General features: G+C 50.8%; 1 long non-coding RNA gene across 1 annotated transcript; it reads right to left on the bottom strand.

Annotated features, from left to right (window-relative positions):
• Nucleotides 1-1371: 1371 nt before the first annotated feature.
• On the bottom strand, nucleotides 1372-10061 carry LOC139049913 (uncharacterized). The gene is made up of 4 exons (XR_011508658.1): nucleotides 9980-10061; nucleotides 8844-9188; nucleotides 8417-8712; nucleotides 1372-1458 (listed from the first exon to the last, which is right to left on the bottom strand). It is a non-coding gene; the product is annotated as an uncharacterized lncRNA (long non-coding RNA).
• Between the last annotated feature and the right edge of the window lie 4938 nt (nucleotides 10062-14999).

Below are 14999 nucleotides of genomic sequence, written 5' to 3'. Positions count from 1 at the left end.
AGATTAGCATAATCACTGACAATAAAGGGTGTAGGTAGACCGGGAAGAGGGCTCCTGTGCATGCGTGTAGGCTTTATGTACGCTTCACTTGCAGAAAAATAAACCAGTTCATAGTTTGCGCTCAGGTGTCATGTGTTGTTTTCTCGCTCAAATCCTGACCCTTCATCGCTCTGCGCAACAGTGTTAAGTTTTCAGGTTGTTCACTATGTGATGTAGGAAAGGTAAAATTGATGGGAAATCCCAATATTCTCGGGCATATCACGAAAATTATGGCCCAAGTCAAGTGTCATTTTAGGCTTCACTGTCCCCTTATATAGGGCAAATAGTAATAGTTTGAATTCTATGGACGCTGGTTGCTTTTTCTGACTTAACCTAGGCAGTGCTCAGCTCTCAGTTGAAAGGAACAGGTAAACAGGAGGACTTGCCACATAAGCAGAAGGTAGCACTCCAGACTTAAGCTTAATATACTGCGTGCTTCCACAGCCCTAGTGGGCTAGTCTGTAAGTGTTGACTAAGTGGACTGTCCATTCCAGTACACGCTGAATGAATAGAGCACGAGAGCCCATGGTGATGATTGCCACTTGCTCTACCAGCTTATAGCTCTACCTAATCAGTGTGTGCTGAAACAGTCCACTTAGTGGATCCTTACAGAATCCTTCCCTAGACTGATGTTTATGTTGGTAGGTTGCAAGTATTGCACTTTCTTTCCTTTGATGTGGGCAGTTCCCACATATGGATGCAATTTAACATATTGTATTCATATTGCCTTTGGTCTATACATATCTAATTCATGCTTATAACCAGGCCTACAAGCTCTTGTCCTGCATATTTATATAGCCTTCTCATTGGAGAATGGAGTCATTTTCCATTATACCCTCAAGCACTTGAAGTAGACACTGCAATAACCCCAAGGGAGGGGGGACAGTAACGCAAAAACCTTACTGGGCTTGTGGTGCTGCTGAAGGATGCACACATACCATTTATGCTAAAATTCCCAGCAGACATTCCAAAGTTTGTACGAGTTCGACTTTAGCTGGCTAAACTGAATGATTCATATTGAAGGCAATTCTTGCAACATTTGGTCAAACTGAATAAAATTGGACAGCACAATTAGCTGTGTTCATCTACCATTTATACGACTGCTGCCCCGAGCATTTTGCCTGTTACTTTGCCTTTCGTTTCTCTACTATCAAGTACACATGTACTTTATCACTGTACATGTAAAATGGCTTCAAGGCTTTTCCTGGGCATTCAACAGTCACTATTTATTCCTATAAACCTTCCCGCATGTGAAGGCAAAAGAAACTTATTAATTCATGCTGGAAGTATAAAAAGACAGGTATTTGCACAGAAAATGTTTATTTTGAGCACCGAGGTTCTTGCTGATATAGATATGGTGCTGGCTCCCTCCTTGCCCGAAGCATGTGCTTGCTGTACACAGTACCAGATGATGGCTTCCTAGGTCAAAAGATCAAAGTGAAATAAGAGGCATTTTGTTTTAGCCCCGGAAAGAAAAAGCAGGATTGAGACATTAACATGTATAAAAAATACTTGCCTAAAGAAAAATTAATACACAAGCAAATTCACTAAAGAGGTTCACTTTCAAGAGCGAAAGTATGGTTACGATGAAAATTACAAGGGAGCTTCACTGCTCATTGAGGTTTCGGTTCAGTAGTTGTTGAGCCACGAGGGTTAGCATGCTACATCCTGCATATTATGTTTTGTAGAACAATATTGCACTTTGAACAATGTAGTGCCTATTTAAATGAACTGACAAGGAACGCTGAAACTCCAGGCTAGTTTGGTCTGCACAAGATATGATACAGACACTGTACTGCATTCATTTAGTGTTTTTGTCACTGATCTCGTGCACAAAGGTCATTCACACACACCTATCCTACATGAAATGCAGTTACTTCTTTGAAGCTTCATCTAGTCCTTGAATTTGCTGCATGCTTATGTCTAAGGGAGTTCGTTTGGTTCCTGTTAATGTAGTACATCTAAGCAACTGTTATCAAATGCCCATAGTGTTCCCTTGCATGTACAAAACATTTTTGGCCCTTTCAATGCACAATACTCATTACATTTGACACTTGGGACTCGTGCAAGGCGCCATTTAGTATTATATGCTTGTCCACATCTGATAATACTTTCATAGCTGGGTCATTCCCATGCCAAATGCCTTGGTTATTACTGTGACCATCTCACACTTTTCCTTTAGAATCTTCTTGTCCACTTTTAAGGAAGCACCCCACGACACAATGTCTCCATCCTAGTGGTGCTATGGAGTTAACTTATGTGCTAGTTGTAGCAGATGACGTCAACTGAAGGCCACTGAAGATAAAACTCTCTGCGACAATTCCTTTTACACAAAAAATGCAAACAATACAGAATAGTCAAAATGTAGTTATCTGGCAAGACTGGCTGCATCCATCATCTTTGTTTGGCGGAATTCTGAGGTGGCTCCATGTTACAAGACGCTTGGCGATTATTGCCATGTGACTGTTTGGGACTCTATAAAACACAAGAATTGCCTTACTCCGGCCTTTCTCTTTGTGCAGCGGCCAAGGTTATCATTTGTCCAATCGCACCGTGTCCTGTTCGTGTGTCCATAGACTAAATTCTTCACCACATTGTTTTTGCGGTATTTCGTGATTGACCCATGAACTAATCTTGGGGTGGGACTTCTTATCTTTGGCGTTTGCTTCTATCTCTTGTCGTCAGCGCCTCACACAACTGGATGATGCCACTGGCAATTCTCTTCCTAACCACGAAGAATGCATTCGTCCTGTCACCTCTTCCGATTACGTTCTTTGGCCACCTAGAGAAAAGATTATAGGTGTCAACTCCTGTAACATTGTGGATGGCGGCGTATTCATTCTACCCTATGACCATACCCTATCTCGAGCAATTCTGATTACCCCTGGCCTTATTCGCTTCTCTGAGCGGTCTGCATTGCTTACTGCAATAAACCAAATCGAACCCCAACTGTTGCCTCGTGGATCAACTGTCACTTGAGCTGTTGACACTCATGTCGTTGCAATTGTCACGAAGACAGCTCAGTGTGTTCTTGCGTCTGTTACCGTGCGCTGAACAAAATCGTGCGCAAAGATGTTCACCCCGTGTCACGGATGGATGATGCACTAGATTCACTCCACGGTGCTGAGTATTTTTCTAGCCTTGACTTTAGACCAAGCTACTGGCAAATACCGATGTTCAAATCCGACAAAGCAAAAACGACATTTGCTACCCCTGATGGGCTCTACGAGTTCAGTGCGATGCCTTTTGGACTCTGCAATGTGCCTGCCACATTCGAACGCATGATCGATAAGTCTTGTGTGGCTTGAAATGGAAAACCTGTCTGTGCTATCTCGACGACATTGTGTTTTCAACCATGTTCTCACAACATTTGCAACATCTTGATGAAGTCCTTGCCTGTCTTGCAAATGCTGGTTTGCAGCTCAACACACGCACACGCGCGTGTGCGCGCACACACATACACACACACACATACACACAAATGCAGTTTGGCCAGCAAGGCCATCAAAGTTCTGGGGCACATAGTCTGCAAAGAAGGTATTCGTCTGGACCCCGAGAAGCTTACTGCCATCCTCGAATTTTGTGTCCACTGCGTCAAAAAGACATGCACAGTTTTCTTGGACTTGCTTCTTCCGGCACTTCATATGCAACTTCGCTACACTTATGTCCCCACTCCATCAACTCCTCCCCAGTAATGCACCCTTTGTTTCGTCCGACGAATGTGAACATGCTTTCCTGCTTTTGCAACATGCCCTGATGTCAGACCCAGTACTGCGCCACTTTGATCCAACCGCGCCCGCCATCTTTCACACTGACGCTAGCAGTCAGCCTCGGTGCCATTCTACTACAATGCGACAACACATTCCGCGAACGAGTAATTGCTTAGGCTAGTCGTGCACTAACCAGTGCAGAAAATTACTACACCATAACCAAGCTGGAGTGCTTTGCTGTTGGGCCGTGCAAAAATTTCACCCATGTCTTCATGGCCGCCATTTCACAGTCATTACCGACCATAACACACTGTGCTGGCTTTCATCGCTAAAGAATTTATCAGGTCACCTGGGTTGCTGTGTGCTTCACCTACAGGAGTACGATTTCAATGTCACCTACAGGGCTGCAAAGAAGCATCACGACACCAATGCTCTCTCTTGCTACCCTTTGCCAAATCATGAGGATTCACCATAACCTCTCCGTGATTGTGTACGTCCTGAGTCCTCTTCATCGGCTTTACCCATTGTAGCCCTCGAATGGCTAAGACACAACAGCCCATCTGTCCTTGTGTCCCACTAACGCATCGACCCATACTGCTGAACTATTCTCCAACGCATGGAAGATTCTTCGTCACCTCCAAACGCCTGACTTCGTCGACAACTTAATCAATTCAAGCTGCAAAATGGGGTTTTACATCGCAACATTTATCACATCGATGGCAACAAATGGGTCCCGGTCATACCATGTTCTCTGCAATGTGAGGTGCTTGAAGCCTTTCACGATCATGCGACGACTGGTCCTCTAGGCTACCACAAGACTTACAACAGAATATGAAGTTGCTGCTCCTGGCCTGGCCCATCTTCAGCCGTTGCGAAGTATGTTGCACCCTGCGTTCATTGTCAAAGCAAACCCAACAGCTCCTTCTGGCTCTTTACAACCTCTGCCTTGTCCCGCTTCGCCTTTTGAAGTAGTTGGAATAGACTTGTACGGTCCTCTTCCCATGACCTCACATGGAAATCGTTGGATTGCAACAGCCATAGACCATCCAACACGCTATGCGGAGACAGCATCTCTACCATCCTGGACTGCTGCTGAAGTCGCCGATTTCTTTCTACACAACATTATCTTACACCGCAGCGCTCCGCGCGTTCTCCTCAGTGACCGCAGCAGTCTTCCTCTCTTCTATCCTTACCGAAGTTCTGTGCGCCTCTAACACAATTCGCAAGACGACTTCCAGTTACCATCCGCAGACCAACAGCTTGATTGCGATGTACAGTCACGTGCAATATGAATTGCAACACCAGTGCCCATGGTCGAAGGGGTTCCAAGGCTGTACGGCTGTGCAGACACATGTTAAGTTCCAGACCGAAACACAGCTTCAATTAGTGGTGTCTATTAAACCTCTATTTCGAATGTCAGAGCTGCTGCGCAGCCGTGGAGCCCCTTCAACAACGAACAAGAGTGTTGCAAGTTATATTGCATGCGACTGTACATCTACCCTGGCCACACGAACGGGGATGCAATCCTGTCGTTCATGACATTCGCCTATAACATGGCTACGCAACGTACTACTGGATTTTAACATTTTTTCTTCATCTATGGCTGTTCACCAAGTTTCATTCCTGATGTATCATTCCTTTCGACTCCTGTACCCCCATCAGTTCCTTTCTTGGAACAGTTTGTGTCTCGCCTCGCAGAGTGCAGACGCCTCGCCCCGCTTAACACCGACGTCTCCCAGGACGCTCGCAAGTTTCGTTACGACTCGACCCACGGTGCTGTAACTTTTTCTCCTGGTGACAGAGTTCTTTGGACTCCTGTGTGCGTTCCTGGCTTATGCAAAAAATTTTGCAACACTTCTTGAATGCCCACACCACCATATCGACTGGCAGCGAGCACAATCTGCGACACCCATGTGGCCACAGTGACGAGAGGCGGCCTGCGCAGCTGGCCGGTTGGGGTCATCAAGTTGTCGCCGGCCATCCACTGATTATATTGTTCACGGACACGGTCTTTAACAGGCTTGTTGAGCACGACGTCCATTGGCTGAAGTGTTGACGTCATGCCTCCCGGAATGACGGCGAGTTCCGTCCTCCCGTCACGGAGTGCCAGCTTCAATTCTACGGTCAAGTGCCCGCGAAAGGCATCCAAGACGAGCATGCTCGGACACCGCAAGAGTGCCCCTGGTTGCCGATTCCAGACGGTCTTAATCCAATCGAGCATGAGGGCCTCGTCCATACAGCCCTTTTCATTCACGCGAACGACATCCCGTGGGAAAGCCTCTTTCGGCAGCGTCTTCCTCTTGAATATTACGTATGGGGGCAGCTTTCTGCCATCTGCAGTACACGCGAGCATCACCGTGAATGCTCGTTTCCCGTAGAAAGAAGCTCGACTTCTTTTGTGCCGCGTTCGCACTGTGGTGAGCGACGGCATGTCGAACCACACCGGCATTTCATCAGCGTTGCCGATCTGTACCAACAAGTAGCCATGCTGCTGCCGGAGACGGATAACATAGCGCTGGAATTCGACCAACTTGTCCTCGTATGCCTCTGGCTGCTTCTGCCAGATTGATTTGCGCTGTCGAAGTGCGAATCCCTTGCGTTGCATGAAGCGACGAACCCAATAAATGGAGCCCTTGAATTGTTCCTTGGGCAGTCCGGATTCTCGGGCGATCTCAATAGCTTTGATGCAGATGAGTTCTGCTGTGACTGGCAAAGATCTGGCACGATGCTCGCGGACAAAATCCGCCACCCTGTCTTTGAGCTTCGGGTGCAATGCGCCATAGAATAAAGAACTTCGTCAGAATAAAGAACCGCGCAGCACCCGCGAGTTGGGCCGCGTCGGTCACCAAGGGGGCGATAACAATGTTGATGCCGAAAGGTCTGCGCTCCTACATGCTGCCAGACGACTATTCATGCTGTGCCAAGGGCCGGTATGTAAGTCAAGGGGTGAACTTTTAGTAATATTTTTGGGAAAAAACCTCAACCTATATTCCGCACTATACTGTACTCGGACTGCTGGAGACATATGCCGTGGCCGAGAACCTACGTCTTCCCGACTACTCGGGTGCCACCACCTGTGCCACACGCAGTTGCACTGCGGCACCCTGCCTAGATGGAGTCCATAAGCCAGGAAAGCCAAGCACGGCAATCTATGTCCGCAGCACCCTGGCGCGTGCTGTTCTACCTGTTGCTGACATCGCCGGTGGCCCCTTGGAGTCATGCGCCGTTGTGGTACGCCTTGGCAGCCAGGACACGGCTGTGGCGAGCATCTGCATCCGTCCAGGAAAGCCGTGGGATCCCTCCAGCCTCATCCAGCTGGCTGTTCGCCTTGGTGGGCATGCAGTCCTGTGCAGTGACTTCAACGCACACCACACGGATTGGGGAAGCCGCAGCTGCACCCGCTGAGGCAAAGGCCTCACAGATGCCATCAGCTGAGCTGGCCTGCTGACCTTTGAACACCAGGGAGCCCACCTACGTCTACCGCAGTGCTCGCACGGCCATTGACCTCTCCCTCAACACTGAGCAGTGCTCCTACTCCTGGGCCACAATTTCGGACAAATGGGGGTCTGACCACTTCCCTATTGTGATCAGCCCCAGGTCTGGGAGAAGGCCTAGGTCAAGAACTTACGTCACAGACTGGTCCCTGTTCCGGAAGCACTGCAGCAAGTTGGACGATGGCCGTGACTTCCTGAGCGCCATCGTGGATTGTGCTCAGGCTGCCACCGTTCAGTGCTCTACCCAACCAGATACCCCCGCTCTGGACCTCCACCTGCTCAACATTCGTGCCTCCAGGCGCCGTATGGAGCGTGGAGCAATCCGGACGGGCAAGGCAGAGCATTGGACCGAGTACAGACGTGCAGATGCCCGCTGCAGACGCCAAACCCGGCGCAGGAGGAGCCTCTGCTCTGCCATCGCGGGCAGGTCCAGGGGACCCCTGGCTTGGAGACTGCTCAAATCCCTCACCTGCAGGAGAGGAAGCCTACAACCTGTCCTCGCCGTGGCCATCACGCTGAGCATCAGCGAAGAGGCCCTTGCGGAGCTCCTCGCCAACCAGTTTGCGCTGGCTGTACCACGCACTGCAGCCATTCTGAAGGTAGGGCAGCCTTCCGTCAGCCTGCCTAGCTGCCTGCACAACCACCACACAGGGTCTTCGCTTCTGTAAATGGCCTGTCATCCAGTCTTGGGAGCCTGGCCTCACAGTTCATTGGCCCAGAAAGCAGTCCGAGCGCTTTTTCGCTACCTGAGGGCAACAGACTTGAGTGCCCGACTATAGACATCCTACACTTAAGTTCTCTCTCTTCCTCTTTCACTCCCCATTCCCCTCCCCACGTGTAGGGTAGCAAACTGGACTCAGCCTGGTTAACCTCCCTGCCTTTCCGTCTTCCCTTCTCTCTCACCACCCAGGGTGGCCATTGAGCCAGGTTATGGCTATCTACCAGGACCCGCTGACGCTGCACGAGCTCCAAGCATCGCCGTGCACCAGGAGCCCAGTGCACAAGGAACCCAAATGCTTCGCAACCTGGCCGCCAGCGAGCAGCTGCACCTGCTTGACTGCTTAAACATCTGGCAGTCAGGGCAGGTGCCGGAGTCATGGTGCACAGCCTACGTGGCCCCCATCCTGAAGGCCGGCTGAAAAACGTGAGCTCCTATCGGCCAGTCTCACTCACCTCTGCTGCTTGCAAGCTGGTGGAGGCCATTGCTTTCTGGCCGATGAGCAGATAGGCTTCCGACGGAGCTGATGCAGTGCGGACTCCATCATGGACGTGGTCTCCACGCTGGAAGAGGCCAAGGCCTGCGGTGACGCCGTGCTCCTGGTGCTTATCGGCATGAAGGGGGCCTTTGACGGCCTGCCCTATCCAGTCGTTCAGCAGGCCCTGGACCTATTTGGTAGAGGGCGTCCCACAAGGATCAGTGGTGAGCCCTTTCCTGTTCAACCTGGCCCGACTGCCTGCTGTCCTGCAGACTGACCCCCACAACCACGTGAATACCTCCATCAACGCGGACCACATCGCCCTATGTGTGCGAAATCCACCACACAGCCACAGCAGTGCGCGCTCGGCTCTGCAAAGAGCCCTCGACACCGCCGCTGCTTACCTGAGCTGCATTGGCCTTGCCATCTCGGCAAGGAAGACGGATGCCATGCTGCTCCACCCAAGAGCAACCGCCCGCTGCACAGCTGCAACTGGAAGGCGACCTTGAAGCCCGGCAGTGACGTACTTGGGGCTACACGTTCATCACCGGCTGACCTGGCTGCCTGCTGTCCAGACCCTGCATGTCCAGGTCCTCCGGGTCCACAAGGCAGTCTCCCAGCTTGTTGCCCGAGGACAGAGCTGCACCACTAGGTGGGCTCTGCGGCTGTACCATGCAGTAGCCACCTCACGCCTGCGGTACGTCCTCCCACTCGTGGCACTACCACGTGCCCGTCTCAAGAAGCTGGAGCTGCAGCATAGGGCCGAGATTAGGTTCTGCCTGGGCGATCCCTGAAGCTCTGAAATCGCTGCAACCTTGGCCGAGGCAGGAGCATGGTCCCCATCACTCCTGTCACAGCCCACATTCTACAATCAGCCACAGCTGTGCACATCGCTGAATGACACTGCGTTCAGGAATATCGGTCACATACCGACCGCACACACAACCCCCATCACACCTGCACTGAGCATTACGCTGCGGAGAAAGCTTATCAGTGAATGGCTACTGACAGCGCAGCGAAATTTTGGTTCTAAAGCAATTTTTCCCGACCGTGCAATGAGGCCGCAATGCGAGAACGCAACGAGGCCGCAATTTGGTGACTTTATTCACTACCGCCCTTAGCCGGCAGATCTGAACTGTGCATCAGGAATGTGCATTTCCATTGGGGAACAATAGAAACTCTTATTTAGGCTAAACAAGCGCGCGTACGTACGTACTTGCATGCCGCACTCGGGACATCTGCCATTCAAATATTCTGCCATGTAGCAGCACCGTAACCAAGTAATGTTACTGTTACGTGCTTCTGACAAAGACTCTAAATAACTCTGAAGGAGCGCAGTTCCGTGTAATATACATTCTCTGCATTAGGACACTGTAGCACTGGCTGGCCGGTGTGGCGGTCCCTGCAATGCATCACAAAAGCTCGTGAGGAACCTGGCTATAAAGTATCATCACAGAACACCTATATATGGCATCATGCAGTCGAAAGATTAGCTACGCGTAGTAGATGCACATCAAACGCAAAGACGAAGTATACTTACGAGAAGCAAAAGCCCGAAAAATAAGCGATCCACCGCTTCGTGCACTCCGAACCTGCCATATGCCATATTATGCCGCCAAAAAGGCCGGATGTGACATCACGGACGTGAAAAAACAAAGACCGGATGTGGCGTCCCGGACGTGACGTTTGGGTGAACCTACCGGTTGCGCTGCGTTCACTGGGTGAACGCAGACACTTTCCGCGACAGCGTTGAGGAGCTCGTGTCGCAGAAAAGCCGGTGCCGTCGGCTCAGGCGTGCGGCGCTTGCTCAGGCGCGCATTTCGTTGTCGCGCCGAACGCTGCGTTGCTCGACGCTCACCGCGTCCGATGCGGGGCGCGTAGTCGCTGCGCCGTAGCAAAGCCACCTAGAAACAGTCTCTGTAGCACGCCGCAACCTTCGCTTCTCATTCCAACGAGCCGCTCTGTCTCCAGGAGGCATCTCACCTCGTGAGTGTCTAGCAGAGGCAAGCGCAGCTGCTTATATACCGCCGCGACGGCGCGAGTTGGAGCCTCGTTTCTCCTCTGTCGTGACGTCACGGTGTCACGTGGTCAGCCTTGAAGGCGACGCCGCGAGTTGGAGCCCCGTTTCCCCTCTGTCGTGACGTCACGGTGCCACGTGGTCAGCCTTGAAGGCGACGGCGCGAGGTGAAGCCCCGTTTCTCCTCTGTCGTGACGTCACGGTGTCACGTGGTATTGAAGGCGACACTGCCGCGCCTGAGGAGCTGGGTTGAGCTCTAGTAATATGCTTCGCATAAAAAGCGAGGGGAAAAAAAAGTGACGGCGAAGCCCTTGACGTATTCCTCACGCGATCCTCGAGAATGCAGGGAAGGAATAACTCTTGCGGAGGCTAGAAGGGGCAAGTGGAGAGAGTGTGTCTCTTGAAAGGTGGCCCTCGCCTCCTGCAGTCATGGGTTCGCGGCACGGAAGTATTTCTTTCTCGGCTGTTAATGAACCAACCTGAAACATTCTTGCGGCAGAACGCGCCCCAGGGGGCACGTAACAACTTCCAGAGTATAACCGAAATTTGCCATCGGGCCTGGTGAGGGGCCCTTTGAGGAAACCGAGGTTGTAGAAATTAATCCGGAGGCCCCCTTGCTACGGCGTGCCTTATAACCATATCGTGGCTTTGGCACGTAAAACCTCAGAATTTAGTTATTTTCTTGTTGGCTAATAATTCTGGCAGTATATGGGAATATTTGCTCTCGCAGATGCCGTAATACCATATTCGTAGCTATAAAAACAAAATGCAGAATGAAGGATATCACAAAACCGCTTCAGCAATGGCTAAAAAAAAAAGGAAATCTATCTTGGGACAGTGCTCCGCATGGCAACCTCTATTCACTGGCCGAGTGCGACATTAAAACAAAGAACTCTAATTATTCGATAGTGAATCCGTGAGCCTGGTTCCTGAAACGATTAATTACACGGCGTCTTCTTTTTCTTATTATTATTGTCGTGCACGTAATACATGTTGCCGCATCGTAGAGGCTCCATGCTACTTTTCTGCTTTGACGTGGGATGAAAAAATTACCGACAATTACGTTACTTCCTAATGCGAAATTTGAGCGCAGCAAATAAGCTGTTTCACCTTTTCGATAGATTGAGGCAAAGAAATCGAGCAACACATGTATGCGCTATCACAGAATTTTTTTTTTATTTTTCACACGTATTCCTTTAACAAAGACTCCACTAACAGTTCTTGACAGTCATGAAGGAAGCTTTGTGGTCGGAGAAATAGACTGATATATGTTCGACTTGGTACACCAATGCTTGATTCTCAAAGACGAGATCTATACAAGTGCCTCGCGAGGTTGTCACAGCCGTGGGACGCGTTACGAGCGAGAGGAACGGGATGTTCTCCCGCATAAGTGTTAGGAAATTGCTGTATGTCAACATTAAAGTCCCCCACTACTAACATCGGTGTGGATCGATGGACGGTTAATGCGAGTTGCAGGAAGTGCACGACGTCTTTCGTGAGTGCGGTAGCGGACTCACGAAAGCGGTATCAGTCGGTCGCTGCTAGCGCTGGGGGGATGAAAGGGGGGCGGAGCTGGTTACGAGGCCGACGACAACGCCGACGCGAAACCCAGGAACGGACGCCAAAGAGCCATTTGTGTAGCCAGCCCTCCTCCACAGTCTCTCCTCCTCCCTTCCATCATCCTCCCTCGCCCGGAGAGCCGACAGCGCGCATGCGCGGCGGCGGAGCAGATTCGTCGGCGAGCTGGTTACGAGGCCGACGACAACGCCGACGACGACGCGAAACCCAGGAACGGATAAAGCCCCACAATCTCCCAAAGTAGCGCCATTCACTTCCCTCCTCCTCCGCTCGGCGCGACCTCGACGGTGGCGCCGCTGGTGGTGGGCCTGCCGTAGCAGACGACGGCTAACACGCTACGGGAGGAAATCCGCGGAAAAGTTCGTTCGAGTCCTGCGGAGCAGTTTTTTCAATCTAGATCTTGCTTTATCAGTCGGTACTGGCCTTAAGAATGTTGTGTCGGATTTGCGGAAGAAATAGAGAAAAGCACCATTATTCAAGGCGTATTTAAGGCGTAAAGCGCGCGCACGTTGAAAGTTCGTGTTGCTGAAACACGGCACAAGCACGCGGTGTGCTCAGACACGCGAGTAATTACCAGAGTTTCAGGTTTTGACAGCGCGAAAGTATGTGCACGTGGTTTCGTAGGTTAATTTACGTACCTGCAGGATGCTTTTGTTCGGCCGGCGCGTGAGATTCCGACTGTCTGCGGTCAGCAATGCCTGGCAGCAGGGCCGTTTCTGTTCCGCGCCTTTTACAGATGTACGTAGCTCATGCACAGGTTGTGGTGGCCATGAGCAACGTTTTCACACATAGGCGGTATAGATAATTTGAACAACGTACCAGCATATGAAATCGTTATTTATTTATTACAGTGCAAATGGTTAGAATTTGATAGAAAAGAAAGAAGGAACTTGATGGGACAACTGGAAAGAGGTTCAGAAAATAATTATCCCCCTCCCTCATTGGCACCAGCAACACTTTTGTTGAAGTGCTAATTTTATCTCTATACTACGTGCGTCTGTATTCTTTTGCGTTGTAAGTTTTCACAAGGAAGCAGTGTTGCGTTAACTGGAACAGTCAAGGCACACAAGACAGAAGAAAAGTTGATTCTTGGGTTTTACATCCCAACACCACGATCTCATAAGGCACGCCATAATGGGGGCTCTGGATTAATTTTTTTTGCAGCTGGGGTTCTTTAACGCACCCCCAATGCACTGGACACAGGCCCGTTTTGACACGGGCGTCAAAAGAAGAGGTTGGAGGAGCCGTGTCACTTCACAAAGCCGCGCGTTCTTTGCCACTTGCTCGAAGTCAGCCCGCCCGATCTTGTGAATCCACACTTTTCTTCGTTTTGCGTTGCGCCCGGCGGATGGTAAAACAAAAAGCTTTTTGCCGTCACTGGGTCTGTTGTGGCAACCGTAGGCGCAGCAGCACGGCATCGCAATTAAGCAGTCGGCCCTAACACATTGTATAAAACTACCGCGCTCCTTCAAACCGCCTGCCGTACTTCGTCGCGCAGGCCCAAGAATGGGGGTCGCAGCGCGCTGGAAAGAAAAGATATACAAAAGCGCGGCGCCTGCTCTGCGCCGGAAAGAAAAAAATATACAAAAGCGCGGGGCCCGCTTTCACATGACACAGATTGGCCAATGGGGGAGCGGAGGAGGCTGGGGCGACAGGAGGAGTGGAGGAGGAAGCGCCTGGGTGAGCGGGGTGGCGGAAAGATCTAAGAATGGCGCTACTTTTGGAAAATTGAGGGGCTTTAGGAACGGCCGCCAAAGAGCTGCGCTCTAAAAAGGATCAGACATGGTGAAATAAAGGGGAAAAATCGCCGGTGATTACGGTACACTATAATGCGAAATTTGAGCGCAGCTCTGTACCTGTTTTCATTTCGCGATATATTGGCTGGTGCGGACAATGTCTCGTGCGGCTCGTTGCAAACGGAGCGAAGTGTGGCGCGACTTCCTCGCTAATCGGTATATCGCGAGAGGCAGCGTGTGGGTGACTGATCGTGGACGCGATTCACAGCAGCCGCCGCAGACAGACCTCCGCTCATGCAGCGCTTTGTTTCCATGTACGGCATCGGCGGACGCACTTCCTGCATGTCTTATGGATGGCGTCATCGGTGAACAGACGTCTACGAGCTCGGGATCCGAGCTCGTAGGGATCGTCGCCGCAGAACACGTCTCGCGCGGCACAACGCTTCTCGCGCTCTCGCCGTACCCTCCTCCTCTTTCAGCCTCATGGTTACCGCTGCCCCCTCCTCCTCCGCTTTCCTCCTCGCGCTCTTCGCTCTCGCCGTCTTTCATCCCCCTGCTGCTCTCCGCGTTCATTCTTTCATCCTTCGTTGTACTAGTTCGCTCGGTTACGCCGAGGGACGCCGACGCTCAACGCAGGAATGGGCGCCGAAGAGCGGCGCTCCAAAAAGAAAAGAAAAAACTGCTGGAGGACTTGTGTGCCATAAAAACATATAGAATGGCCCGCGGCAAGGAAACTGTCGCTGGTTGTTGCATAAAAGATGAAAATGTCCATGAATAGACTGCGCGAAACACTAAAACACAGACTTCAAGGCAAAAATGGTGTTTTCTTGTAGGCTTCCGCCGTGAAGCCGAAAACAAAGCTTGAAATACTCATTTTGTTCCTGCATTACTTCGACAGTTCTGATGGTCGATTGGAACCCAAAGCTCCTCCATCAGCAGAGAGGGGTAGCAGTACGTAGGGGCTTTATGCAAACCCTGTTACATTAGCACAGCGGCCCGGAGCGCTACCCATTCGACCACGAGCTACAAAGTAGGCGGGAAAACGGTTAGATACAAACATAGATATATACAAGCATACACAGAATATAAGTAGGTGACCCCGTAAAGTGAGTGAAGTACCCTAAACACGCTAACGCATGAAAAGCACGAAGGAACAGCTTAATTAGCGACCGTAACTTGGTGAATGAAAACAAATCTCGACAGCCATACTTGTGCCGTATTGCAACTCG

Source organism: Dermacentor albipictus, chromosome 9 (genome assembly GCF_038994185.2).
Source record: "Dermacentor albipictus isolate Rhodes 1998 colony chromosome 9, USDA_Dalb.pri_finalv2, whole genome shotgun sequence".
Taxonomy (NCBI): Eukaryota; Metazoa; Arthropoda; class Arachnida; order Ixodida; family Ixodidae; genus Dermacentor; species Dermacentor albipictus.
This window is presented reverse-complemented; position numbering and strand designations above follow the sequence as displayed.